General features: G+C 40.4%; 1 long non-coding RNA gene across 1 annotated transcript in view; it reads right to left on the bottom strand.

The window, feature by feature from the left end:
- Positions 1-1,068, bottom strand: part of LOC141756488 (uncharacterized) — a 181,940-nt gene extending 180,872 nt beyond the window's left edge. The window contains exon 1 of the long non-coding RNA XR_012591485.1: positions 950-1,068. This is a non-coding gene — a long non-coding RNA (uncharacterized LOC141756488). The remainder of the gene's footprint in view (positions 1-949) is intronic.
- Positions 1,069-13,043: the final 11,975 nt, after the last annotated feature.

Consider the following 13,043-nt stretch of genomic DNA (forward strand, 5'->3'; position numbering starts at 1 on the left):
GAAAAAGCCAGCAGAGTTTCCCATGAAGCCAATATCACAGGAAAATGACAGCCTGTATGTCAATGTGTGCAAGACAACAGTTACGTCCCTAAAGCCAATGTACATTACAACTTACTAGAGCATCAAGAGTTAAGGTACGTGTCCACAGGGGCGTTTTTTATCGCGAGGGGACGCGACGCTTCCCAACATTGGACGCTTGGTGGGCTGTCACCAGACACAAGGCTCTCCCCACCTGATTGGACGAATGCTTTCCCGCCGTGGGCTGCTGCTCCAAGCTTTCAAACCGGAACCAGTATGGATGATCGTTTGGCAACTTTCTACTCTTATTTCACAAAAATAGTTCACTGAAATGTGTTTCTGAAAACATTTGAGGCGAGAAATAAGCCGTGCAGTTGCTAAATCTGTCCCTATTTTGGATCGACAACGTTTATTTTAAAAGATTCTCTGGAGTTTCGAGAGGCGGCGAGTCGCGTCGGACGCCCGTGATTTGCATAAAGTAGACCAGCCCTTGCTTAATGCAAATAAGGAGCGTGCGTCGTGAAGCTCTGTTTCTCGAATTGCGCCGCCATGCTACCAGAATGCATTGCACGGCTGCTTACATAGACAATGAATGGGAAGCGTGGAAAGGACGGAGCCTGTGGACACGTACCATTAGCATAAGTAAGGTGATAGAAAACCCTCCAAAACAACAGCAACAACCAAGAACCTCACACGTTAAGCTACAAGAAATTCATCCACAGTCAAAACAAACACACATAAAGAACATGAGTGGATGGAAGCAGCCAGAAACAAGCAAATGACATCCAACCGTCAACCAACAGGCTAATATAGGCAGCAGCTAACAGCTAGCTTTAGCAGGTTTGGCAGCATGAGCTTCAAACCAAACTAAACCCAGCTTCAACATGAACTCACACCACCACATGCTGCACAACAAGTAGCACACACTCACTATGTTGAAGTGAAGCGGTTGTCCCTCTGTGTCTCAGCGTGGAGGACGTTTAATCCTTTAGAAAGAGTCCACAGCAGGACAGGAAGCTAACTAAGACTTCCTGACTTCAAATGTCCAACGGTCCACATGACTCAAGGCCAACGGTTCAAAAATGGTGGCAAGCACATGGTAAACACAGAACAGGTGTGTTCTCTAAGCCACGCCCCCCTAGGTTACTCAATTCAATTCAATTCAAACAACTTTATTAATACCTGTAGGGGCAATTGGTTTGGAGCAGCTTGTACATAAAAAACATAGATAAAACATAGTGACACACAACAACAACAACAACAACAACAACAATATATGTAAGCTAAAAATATATATAAAACAGGACCCAAAACGATTACTGATGTAAATGAGACTAACTAATAAATAAACAGACTGAATAAGAACAACAGAAGGATAAAAGATAAAAGGATCTGTGACGGTAAAAGAATAAAAGTCCATAAGAAATATAAAATCTAAGGAGCATTCAATAATCGCATAGGGGATAAACGATCTAGAATAGCGGTTAGTTTTACAAACTGGTAAACCATAACGACGTCCTGACGGCAACAGAGAACATTCACTGAAAAGCAGGTGACCAGAAGATGCTAAAATAATTAAATCCACTGGTTACAAAAGGAATTCAAGTCTCTCTGTTTCACACCAATAATCTTAGAACAGATTTTAACAATACTGTTGAGACTGTTTCTGCCTTTAACTGAGAGGCTGTGAAACCAACAGATACCGTTGCTAAGGCTGTTGAATGTCCCATTCAAGAACAGCACAGTTTACAATAGATAGCTGCTGGTAGGAGATTCACCATTACTCTGTGAAACAATGGGTCTTTGATTTAAGACAGGAGAACACAAAAAGCACCATCAGCTATTGAAAATGACAAGGAAAACATTTGCAGTGAGGTAGGGGCCACATTGAAGGAAAAAAAGTCACAACTTTACAAGAAAAAAAGTCATATTACCAGAATAAAGTCATAACTTTATGAGAAAAAAAGTCGTAATATAACGAGAATGAAGTCATAATTTTATAAGAAAAAAAATGTTAATATTGCGACAATAAAGTCATAACTTTACAAGAAAAAAAGTCGTAATATTGCAAGAATTAAGTCATAACTTTATGAGAAAAAAGTTGTAATATTACGATAATAAAGTCATAACTTTACGAGAAAAAAAATCGTAATATTACGAGAATTAAGTCATAACTTTACGAGAAAAAAAGAAAATAACACGTAAAATTACTACTTTATAATATTATGACTTTATTCTCATAATATTACGACTCTTTTCTTAAAATCTCAGATTTGTTTTTTCTCCTCAATGTGGCCCTAATACTCCGTCGTGCCATCGTTCCATAGACCTACAACAATGATAAATAAAAAGTAAAAAGTAAACAAAGAACAGTTATTCATTTCCATTTTTAAAAATCCACAGGGAGCCACTGGAGAGCAGCTAAAGAGCCGCATGTGGCTCCAGAGCTGCAGGTTGCAGACCCCTGTCCTAGACACATGTATTTCCTAGGAACTCTCCGGACCATTCTCCGTCCATCCACCAGATGCCCTCAGACTTTCCCACCAGTCCCCGTCACCTGACTCCCATAGCCACCTGCTCACCTGTTCCTTATTCCCAATTGCCTCTAATAAATTCCCCTTCATCCTACGGGTATCAATCGTGACAAAACCATATGAAAAAGAGTCTTAAATATGCAGACATGATATCATGCTATAGGACTGAAACTAAAAAAAACAGGCAAAGAGGAAAAATATTCTAAAATACATTATTTTAGTACAGGAAGCTATTATAAGAAAATTTTTATTTTGTTCTATAATAACCCTGCTTGGATACAAAAACACCCTTGGACAAACAACATTAGATTTATGTGTTATTGTTTTGTTTTTGTGTTTTTTGTTTTTGTATTTTCAAATAGTATGTTTCACTTTCACAAGTCTTTGAGAATAATGACTCACCTATTTGCCTGGCAAATTTAACAACGCTTTGCTGGGGTTACTAGAGAATGGAGATTAAACTTCACCCAAATCCAATTCAGAGCCTCTAATGTTATCCCCAACTCTGATATAGTAGTATCCAGTGGATCTCTTTCCAACATAACCTGTAATAAAGAAAGGAAAAGAAGGGACTGGAGCTCACTGATTGATTTGCAGCCTTTAATTGTGCAACGTTTCGACACTACTGTGTCTTCATCAGAGTCAAAAAGGACAAAGGCTTTAAGGCAAACACATATATAGACGACCTAGAACAGGTGTACAATTCTCACTGAATAAATCTATTGGGTAGTGGATCCAAAGGTGGGAGTTGCCATAGTCAGTGTCTAAGTGCCACACCCAATGCACCATAATCACATCAGGAACAGAAGAACACAGATATTACTGCTCTCTGTGGAAGTTTGCTGTCCTTGAGCTGAGAGACACCTGATTCAGCTGCATGCTGCGGGAAGATGCACGGAGAACCCTGTTTCAAATAACCTGTAACCCCATAGCATAATGTAATGTAGTGAGGTTACTTCTGTAGGTCGTACGCTAGTTACCCAGGCATGCTTACACTTGCAACTTATGGTAAACACTGTTAAATCCATTCCTCAGGGAGCAGACTGTCACGTGTTAGTGCAGCAGTAAACTGGAGTTGTCCACCTGAAGTCTGTCGCCAGCAGCCAGCTCCATAAATGTCCTATAAACAACGAAAACGGAAATATTATGAAGTCTGGAAGATTTATTAAAGTCCAAGAAATACTAATATGAGTGTTGTAATAGAAATAAAATGAATTATTTGGAAAACAATCATCATATCATTCAGTATTTGTCTTGAAAGTCTGATTTTTCAGATCTCCTGGGGCACGTGACACACACACTGTTGACATTGGAGTGACCTGAACTACCATCTTATTTTTTATTTTTTGAGTCCATCCAGTACTTTTAGTAGCAGGGTTCAGTGACAGGCGGGTGATTCTGAGCAGATGCTGTCTTCACTTAGCTCCTCCAAGAATCTGACAGAGAAAATTAATTCATTTTCGCCGGCTGGCTGGAGTCTAACTGACCTTTCAACAGCAAATCAATTTGCACTTGACCAGGAATGCAATCTTAGATATAACAGGGCTGAGATATTGGATTTTTTACCCTGAGTGACACAGCGCTCTCAAAGAAAATTATGCATTGCTATATGATAAAAAAAAAAATGCAGGGCACGTGTAAGCCCCGGTGGCGCAGCCCATCGTTGGTGCAATGCCAGCTGGCGAGGGCCCTCTGATGGGAGGTCGCAGATGCCCATCGGTCTGTTGAGCATCAACAACTTCTGTTCTTCCTACCGTCAAAAAATCAGCCAGAGATGTTCGTGGTCCTGGTACTCTGTGCTTACATTTGGTGGTCCTGGCACCCCACATGGACACTTTGAGATACTCTGTACTGACACTTTCTTGGAGAACAGGAAAAAACCTCTTCACACTGGAGAAGGCGAGTCGGAAGCGCATCTGCAGTCTTCAAATGTACAAAACATCCCTTTGAAATGTGACTTTTTCTGTGGAAGTAAGCCAGAATTGGGAATGAATGAATGAAATGTGAATCTTCCACTAAGCTATTTAATGTGATTCATGCATGAGGAAATGTAGGTAATCCAAATGTAATCGTATTGTCTTTTAAATTTCTTGTTTGTTGTGTTTCCATGAACATTTAGATTTCGTCCCCATCATTATGGTCAGCCGGAGTCTGAACCGTTAATTGGATGCTGCCACGCCGTGGCCTCCACCACACAACCCATACGCTCAGCGGGTAACTGTGACTTCATTACCACATGTATGAAAGCAGTCGGTAAAAAGAAAACATCAACAAGGTTTCCACATAAACGCCTAATTGTTTATAGGGGATTCCCAAAGCGAGCGCTTGGTCAAGTAAAACGTGAACTCAGGGATGATGTGACTCACATCGACCGCTGGTGGATGTTTATGACACGTGATATTTTCTCTCTTTTAATATGCAGCCTGAGAACAACTTTTAAGCTTCACTAGTTATGAGTTTATATGAAAATGCACCCGTTATATCAGCTGAATTCATGGAGTTGAGTTGCAATATAGAAGAGCACATGGACGCCAAACTGTGTGAAGAGTCACATTTGGAGAAATACTTACTATACCATTTGATTTTCAACTTAGAGGGCATAATAAGTGCAAAAATGTCACTCCATGTATACCTTACACTCTTTCCAGATAACTGACTCATGTTGTTTGTACTCTCTGAGATGTTATATTTATTCATTTACATCATGCACATCATGCGTCACAGGGTTGTGTCTAGAAGGTAACCTGCAAACTGCAAAAACTTGCAAAAACTTGCTAAAATTCTTGCGAGACTCACTGCCCAGCGACCTATCCTAATCTTCGAAGTCAATGCCTAATCTTAACAATCTTATGAGAGTTTCGCATTTGCATGTTACCTTCTAGCCACGACTGCATCACAGCCATTTCAGTATGATAAGGCTTGACTTCCCAGCCCGTTCTCACTCCCAGAGTGTAGATTGTAGTTAGTGTAGTGTAGTTAGTGCCGTATCAAATGCGGGAGGGGAGGTGGATGGGTCCAACAACACAGGTCTTTCATCCAGGAGATTTCCATGTTACAATCAGCTGTTTGTTTGTGTCCTGTGTGCACAACGTTAAGTCACATTTTTACTGTACAAACGTAGACATTTTAAGCTCAACCATGTTGTTTTTTCCTAAACCTAAGCAAGTGTTTTTGTTTAACACACGTGTTTACTGCGACCGAAAAGTGACGCCAAGGGGTCTGACAAATATGTGACGAGTTGGGATGAGAACGTGTTGCACTTCCTCACTGACGTAGGCAGTTAAGTGAATACCTGCGTCCTTGGTCTGTTTATTAAGGTACAATATCCAGAACTGGAAAATTCAGGACCTGGAGGAGTCACAAGTTAGCTTAACCGATCTAAACTCACAGTTGATGAGGATAACATTTCATCATTAATTCCCACTTTTCTGAGCCTCTTTCATGAGATATTGCTCAGATTAGATCCTTGAGTTCTCTGTGTGTGTTTGTCTGAGATGATCCTGATATTATCATGCCTTTGTGTCCAAAGAAAGATGATAACTATACAAACTGAAGTCCCTAACAACAGCCAGCTGTCTGTGTGACTTCACTTTATTATTCCTCCTTTACATTTCTCTATCGGTTACTTTCTCCTCGCCAGAGAAGTTCCCATCTGGGCACAGGCAAGCTTTCCAAAATAGAAGCGTAAATGCAGCGGCGCACCACCCAAAACCAGCCGTCGTCTCACTGTCTTTCCCCCAGCGTTTACACATTTTGCCCCCTGGCTTGATGTGGCCCCTAACAAGAGGGTGGTGGCACTGACACTGTGCATGTGTTTAACCATCAGACGACAGGGCTTATTATTTGTTGATGTAGAGGGGAGGGCAGAGGGTTTATGGGAAATGCGGTCTTCAACTGGAGAAACATGAGCATCAACAATACCTCTGGAGTTACGACAGAAGTCACCAATCATGTCAACTATGCTCTTGCAGTATTTGTTTATAACCTTTTTTCACAGTGACACAGCGATGCATAAAAAAAGTTTTCATTCGTAAAACAGTAAAAATTCCTTCCGAAGGGAGCAGGAGCCAACGGCAGGATCCCAGGAGGAGCGCAGAGACCTTGACTCAAGCAACATGATTTGATTACGAGTGAGTGGTGGCTCTGGGGTAACAGATGTGGTTTCACTGGTTTGCAGCATCGTAACTTACATGTCCCCTCTGCCTCGGATGCCTCTCTCTCTCTCTGGCTGCATGTGACCATGAATCCCCCCTCATTAACCTCTGTTCCAGCTCCCTCAAAGGAACGAGCTGATTGACAAAGACATCTGAGAAATTGATAATGGCATAAAGCTGCTCCTCTGGACTGCTTCAAGAAATCCTGATATTATACCTTATGTCATGGCTCGCATTGTGCTGGAACACAAAGATGTCTTAGGAAAAAGATATGTAAATAATAATAACAATATACATATATTAAAAAGGTCTGTTGGGACAAGTTAATATATTCATATTCATATTATTTAGTGCAATATTTCTAAAATTATTGGCTGTGATGGAGGGGGCTTCAGATCTTTTCCGACATTTTCAGGTTTTCATAGAGAATAAAATAAAATAAAAGTTGGTCAGGGACACATATAATAAGAGCTGCAAGGATTAATAAATTAATTGCAAACTATTTTGTTAATCGCTTTGAGTAATTTTTTAAGAAAAAAAGTAAAAAAATTATATGATTCCAGCTTCTGAAATGTGAAAATGTTCTGGTTTCTTTACTCCTGTGTGACAGTAAACTGAATATCTTTGAGTTGTGGACAAAACAAGACATTTGAGGACGTCATCTTCGGCTTTGGAAAACACTGATCGTCATTTTTTAAGATTTTTTGACATTTTATACACCAAAAAACTGATTGATTTATCGAGAAATGAATCGACAATGAAAATAATCGTTATAGTTGCAGCCCTACATCACCAAACTGTCTAGTTACCCTTCTCTTTAACGGTTTGCTTACTAAAAAAAAAAAAAAAGAAGCAATTTAAATCAACAATTTGGGCTCTTAAAAATGACTATTGTCAATGTAAAGAATTTAATAAAATAAAAGATAGAGCTGAATATATTACAGAATAAAAAACTGAAATATAATATAGAATAGAGATGTTTTCATCAATGCTGCCTTCATCGTTGCACACTCTCACTCCCTTCATACAACATCCCGTTGAGTCTCCATCAGGTGTGATAAAAGGCTTGGACAACTCTGTCCCTCTTCACATGTCAAAGGTCACTGATTATCATCGCTACATCTCACAGTCTGCAGGGAGCATGTCGCTAATCAGCAGCTGATGAATGCTCGCCTGAGGTCACTCCTCAAGCTGCCTAATAACGCCTGTCTGCTGCCTAGTAACCCTCAGACATGAAAGGATGATGCTCCCAGACAGACTGCTGAGGTCAAACTTCTCCCAAATAGAGTCCCTGGTCACCTGTGTGGCTCTCAAAGAGAGACTGTCTCAGTCAGCTGGGGATAATCTGGAAAATAAGTATGTTTTGAAATATAGTTTAGTGTCAGATTTCACTTGTTGACAGCACCAAAATGTATCCTTTGTCCATGTTCAAGCCGTATTAGGGTTTATTTTAGTCCCCAGTTTGATTAACATGCTCCATTGTGACTGTGAGTACCTTTTCCTCTGATTGTAAACACATTTTGTCATTTTTATCTTTTGTTATTTAGCTACTGAAAGGGATTTTTCCAAAAACCAAGATGGCGAAGGCCAAAAAACAAGATAGTCATGGTAAAAAAACCAAGAGTGTGACGGCTAAACACCAATTTGACGATGGCCAAAAACCAAGATGGCAAAGGCCAATAAACAAGATGATTACGACCAAAAACCAAGAGTGCGACGGCCAAAACTTAAGATAGGTGCAGCCAAAAAACGAAATGGCAACACCCAACAACTAAGATGAGGAAGGCCAAAAACTAAGAGGGCTACATCCAAAAAACAAGATGTAGACGGCAAAAATCCCGAACTCAAGGCTTCTTAGGCAGTCTACGAACCAATGCGTGACATCACGGTGACTACGTCCACCTCTTATATACAGTTGATAGTAAAAAGTAGAACTCACCAAAGATGGTTGAACCTCAGGGTAAATAACGTCTCAGTTCAGTGAATTTGACGTATGTTACATGAATTCTGGGTATTATTGTCCAGTTACTGGCATTCAATAACCCACTGTGGCTATAATCAAATCAGGTTTTTTTTATTCTTAAATAAACACTGCATTGCTAGAATCTAGCATATTAGCGTGATAAAAGTTGTAAGAGACTAAACCCCGGTTTGAAAAAGCTGAAGACCGCAAACACACATAATGTCTAAAGACAGCTCCTCTCATGGCCAGCACCACTCACCTCCTATAGATATGTTTTTGCAACGAGAGCAGCCGCTCATATTAAACCTCCCAGCACGTAGTACCTGCGTAGAAGGTCTCGGCAGGTCTGAAAACAGTCGTGGCCCTGCACCGGCTCCTGCAGAGCGCAGAGGCCACGAGCCGCGGCGTGTTGTTACTGCAGCTGCAGCCAGACGTTTCCTGGACGTCCTGCACGTGTTGTGGAAAAAAACATCATCAAATCCATTGCCCTTTACCAATCCACAGAAGAATGTGAGTGACGCATTAAAATCACAAAATTAACAGACAGACATACTACCTGAAAATGAAATGGAAAAGCAATAAAACGGGGACAATCTGTAAGATGTTTTCAGTTTTGAAGGTCAATCACATGATGACCGGTACGGAAAAACAGGACTCAGTGTTGTGCCTTTATAGTTTTATTACATTTAATTTGTTTTCAAATGAAACACCTGCAGAAAAGAGAAGCATCATGGTACCCATAAATCACAGTGTATCACAGTCAATATGTTGCACAATGAGTTTTCAGTCTTTAACCATTCACACCAATACTCTGATGACCTGAAGTGTCAAAATGTTAACCACAGTTAGAGCCTAGCATGGTTAAAATGTAAAATTAAGTGTTACCGTATTTGACTACCTGCATGTGTCGCCTCTGCATCAGTGATATTGGATGTTAAGTAGGAGAAATGATAGACGAGACATCCATCCCCTCTTCTTCTTCTTCTTCTTCTTCTTCTTCTTCTTCTTCTTCTTTTGAAACAGCTGCAGCGCTCGAACCAGATGAGTGGCTCTACTCCAAGAAGAAGATGAGTCAGAAACACACAGCTGGTCTGTCTATGTGCACACACTGATCAGACAACATGAGATGAGTGTTATTCATCAGGGTCAAAGAAGATGAGTTTTACTGTCATGTTGGTTCAGACAATATGGAGGTTTTTTAATCACCAGGTGTGGCTCCATGCAGATCACATCTGGTCGCAAAAGTAATTATACTCCGGCGACAGGTGGAGTTATAATTTCAGACATGAGGGAGACGTCATGGCAGCTCCATGTGTAGCAGGGAGGCACATGTTAGTCTCCATGTATATTTGGGAAGCAAACGAGTTATCAGTCCAAGTTCGGTCTGATTGGTTGATTCAGTGTAAAACCGCCATAAAATAATATATTGGTGATGTTAGGTCAGTGTTGGCTCAAGCAGGCGGTCCTTCACAAGCAAACCAGGCAGGTTTTATCAAGCTGGCGCCAACAGACAAAGGACTCAACACACTGAGAGGAAGTGGACAAAAGTCTTTACCAGAGGTTAGGGTATGGTACACAGGTAGCTGTCCAAAAGGAAGGCGAAGGAATCCAGAAACACTACGTAAGATCTGAGTAAAGGTCACTGAAGGTTGGTCTGAAAAACAAGAAATCACAAGGAGCTCAATCAGGGCGGGGCGGACGGGCGGGAAAACACACAAGGGCTTATTTATTATTTTATTAATCACTTATTTTTTTATCTTTAGGTTTTAAAATTGTATTATACTTTATTGTTATTTTACTGTTAATATATTAATCACATATTTTATAGTATTTAATTTTTATAATTGTATTTTATTCTATTAATCACCTATTTTATTTTATTTAATTTGTATAATTTTATTATAATTTATTGATAATTTATTAATCACCTATTTTATTTTATTTTATTGTATAATTTTATTATAATTTATTGTTATTTTATTTATCATTTATTTTATTGTATTCAATTTGTATAATTTTATTATATTTAATCTTATTTTATTAATCACTTATTTTATTGTATTCAATTTGTATAATTTTATTATATTTTATTGTTATTTTTATTAATCTAGTTTTTACTTTACACTGTTTTACTACTATTACTGTTATTATAGCTTTTAATTGTATTTTATTACATTTTTATCATTTTATTATCTTGCGTGCATTAGTCTCAAATAGTTTGTATCGTTTTTGTTGTGCATCTGTTCTGTCTCACATTCGGTTCATCAGTCATCTGTGAAGCACGTTGAGCTGCATTAACCTGTATGAAAGGTGCAATACAAATAAAGTTTGATTGATTGATTGATAACCTTAGAGGAGAGCGGGACATGACAGGTTCGTGTTTTTATCAGAAGTGCAGGGTCCCAACGCTACGTCTTTGACCTCTGTCGGTTGCGACCTAATGTACCCCTATCCTTTGATTTTGAAGGTGGTCCAAAAAAAAACTCTCTGACCTTGAAGATACATGTTGAAACAGTTTCAAGGCATTTTTTCCTGAAACATAATCTCACATGGTGCACATGGAGGGCAGCACTGTGAGGGACTGTGTGGCACAGTGGCACAAATGAGTCTTTGTGTTGTGGCTCTTACATCATCTCCAGACTCCAGGACCGAGGGTCTGCAGGGGGTTCCCCGTGGTACACTTGACCCAACGCTGAACCCGTCTGAATTCTACCTTTCTCACAGAAGCTGCATCACAACGTCATATTGTTCCCATGTGAAGGCTTTCCAGGTTCTGTCAGGCCTTTTGGCTGAAGTCTCACCTTCCTGTCCTGCATGTGTCGGCCTCTAAGCCTGGCTGCTTTGGATCAGGAGCTGGTAGCTGGCAGGTCAACGACCTCAGTATGGCTGCTTCTTCTGCTGCTGCTGCTCCATCTCACCCTGCTGCCCGCCTGAGCTCAGCTTTTCCAGCCGTTATTCATTCATAATTAGGCCGAAAGCTCTCGTCGCTCCGTGAGGGAACCACTTTCACATGGGAAGCCCTTCGCTTGTTTCCACCTCACAGACGAGAATACTCCTCCGGCTCTTCCCTGAGGTCCCCTTCGCTTGGCAACAAATAAAAAAAAAAAAAGTTCCCTTCACGTGAGCCCTGCTCGGCCAAATTCATAAACATAAACAATCGATGGAAACACTTCACCCAAAAGACACTTTTACGTGATCTAAGTTGACACGAAAAACAGCTTTGTGAATTATTTTCCTAAACCACACAAGCTTCAAAACAAGGTTCTGTTGATCCAAACCAAACATGTTACAAGTCGCTGACATGCTGGCCGTCACATTAATGACTCATCAATTCCAAATGTACACTTAGTTTGTCGTCACTGAATGGTGAAATGGCCGCGGCAAGTACGGTACTTGCTCGTGGCTGGGGTAACTTCTACTCCTGCTCTTGTACAACACTGGCGTTGATCACTGCATGATTGGTTTGTAATGTAATTGGTAAATTATAATGTAATCGGGGTCAACACCTGCAGCTGATGAACTAGTGGCAAACTAAGACCAAACACAACATGTTTTCTAGCCGCTAAATCACCAGCTAGTCGCTAACTTTTCTTGTCAGCTGTTTGGTGCCGGGTCAACGTATCCTCGTACAACGGCTCGTATGATATCTTACAAAAGGTTATTCCTCATTTTTTGTGTGTTTTCCTATGAATGTCCAGCAACATGTGTCAATTTCCACTCGTTACATGCATACAGTCTTAATAAAGGAAGGAGGAGGTCTTCACAGGAAACATATTGGTTAGGTTTAGGCAACAAAACTACTTCGTTTATCGTGGTTTGGGTTAAAATAATACCGGAAGTGGTGTAACTTGAGCACGGACAAATAAATCACATGTATCTTACCACTGAGTTATGCCAACAACAACAAGACTGTAACCCAGCAGGGTTCCTCCTTCTTTTCTTTTTTAACGTGCCACAAAATGTGTTCCAGCTGATAAAATTGCACCTCGGTATAGCAACAAACACTCAGCCTCGAGAATGAGTCTCTGAGAGGCATTGTTCCTGTTTTTATATGAGCCTCACTAAAGTTGGTATGTGGCAGCACCGAGCGAGGTGACTGAAATTGGAAATAACAAGAGGAGCACACAGCCAGAGCCACTGTGGGGAACGGAGAGCGCTCGTAAAAAACAGAAAATCTCCCTTAAAATTAACAAGAGGCCAAAGGAACAAGAAGACGAGGGTCGGGAGCCAGGACGGGGGAAGAAAGAGAAAGTAAGAAAAGGAAAACACAAGAGTGGTAGTAGAGAGAGAGATCATGAAAACTGGAACACACCTCCAAACATCCACACAAAAGACTGTTCACTGTAGAAATTAAGAGGAGCATCAGTAAATGCT

Source organism: Sebastes fasciatus, chromosome 18 (genome assembly GCF_043250625.1).
Source record: "Sebastes fasciatus isolate fSebFas1 chromosome 18, fSebFas1.pri, whole genome shotgun sequence".
Classification (NCBI taxonomy): Eukaryota; Metazoa; Chordata; class Actinopteri; order Perciformes; family Sebastidae; genus Sebastes; species Sebastes fasciatus.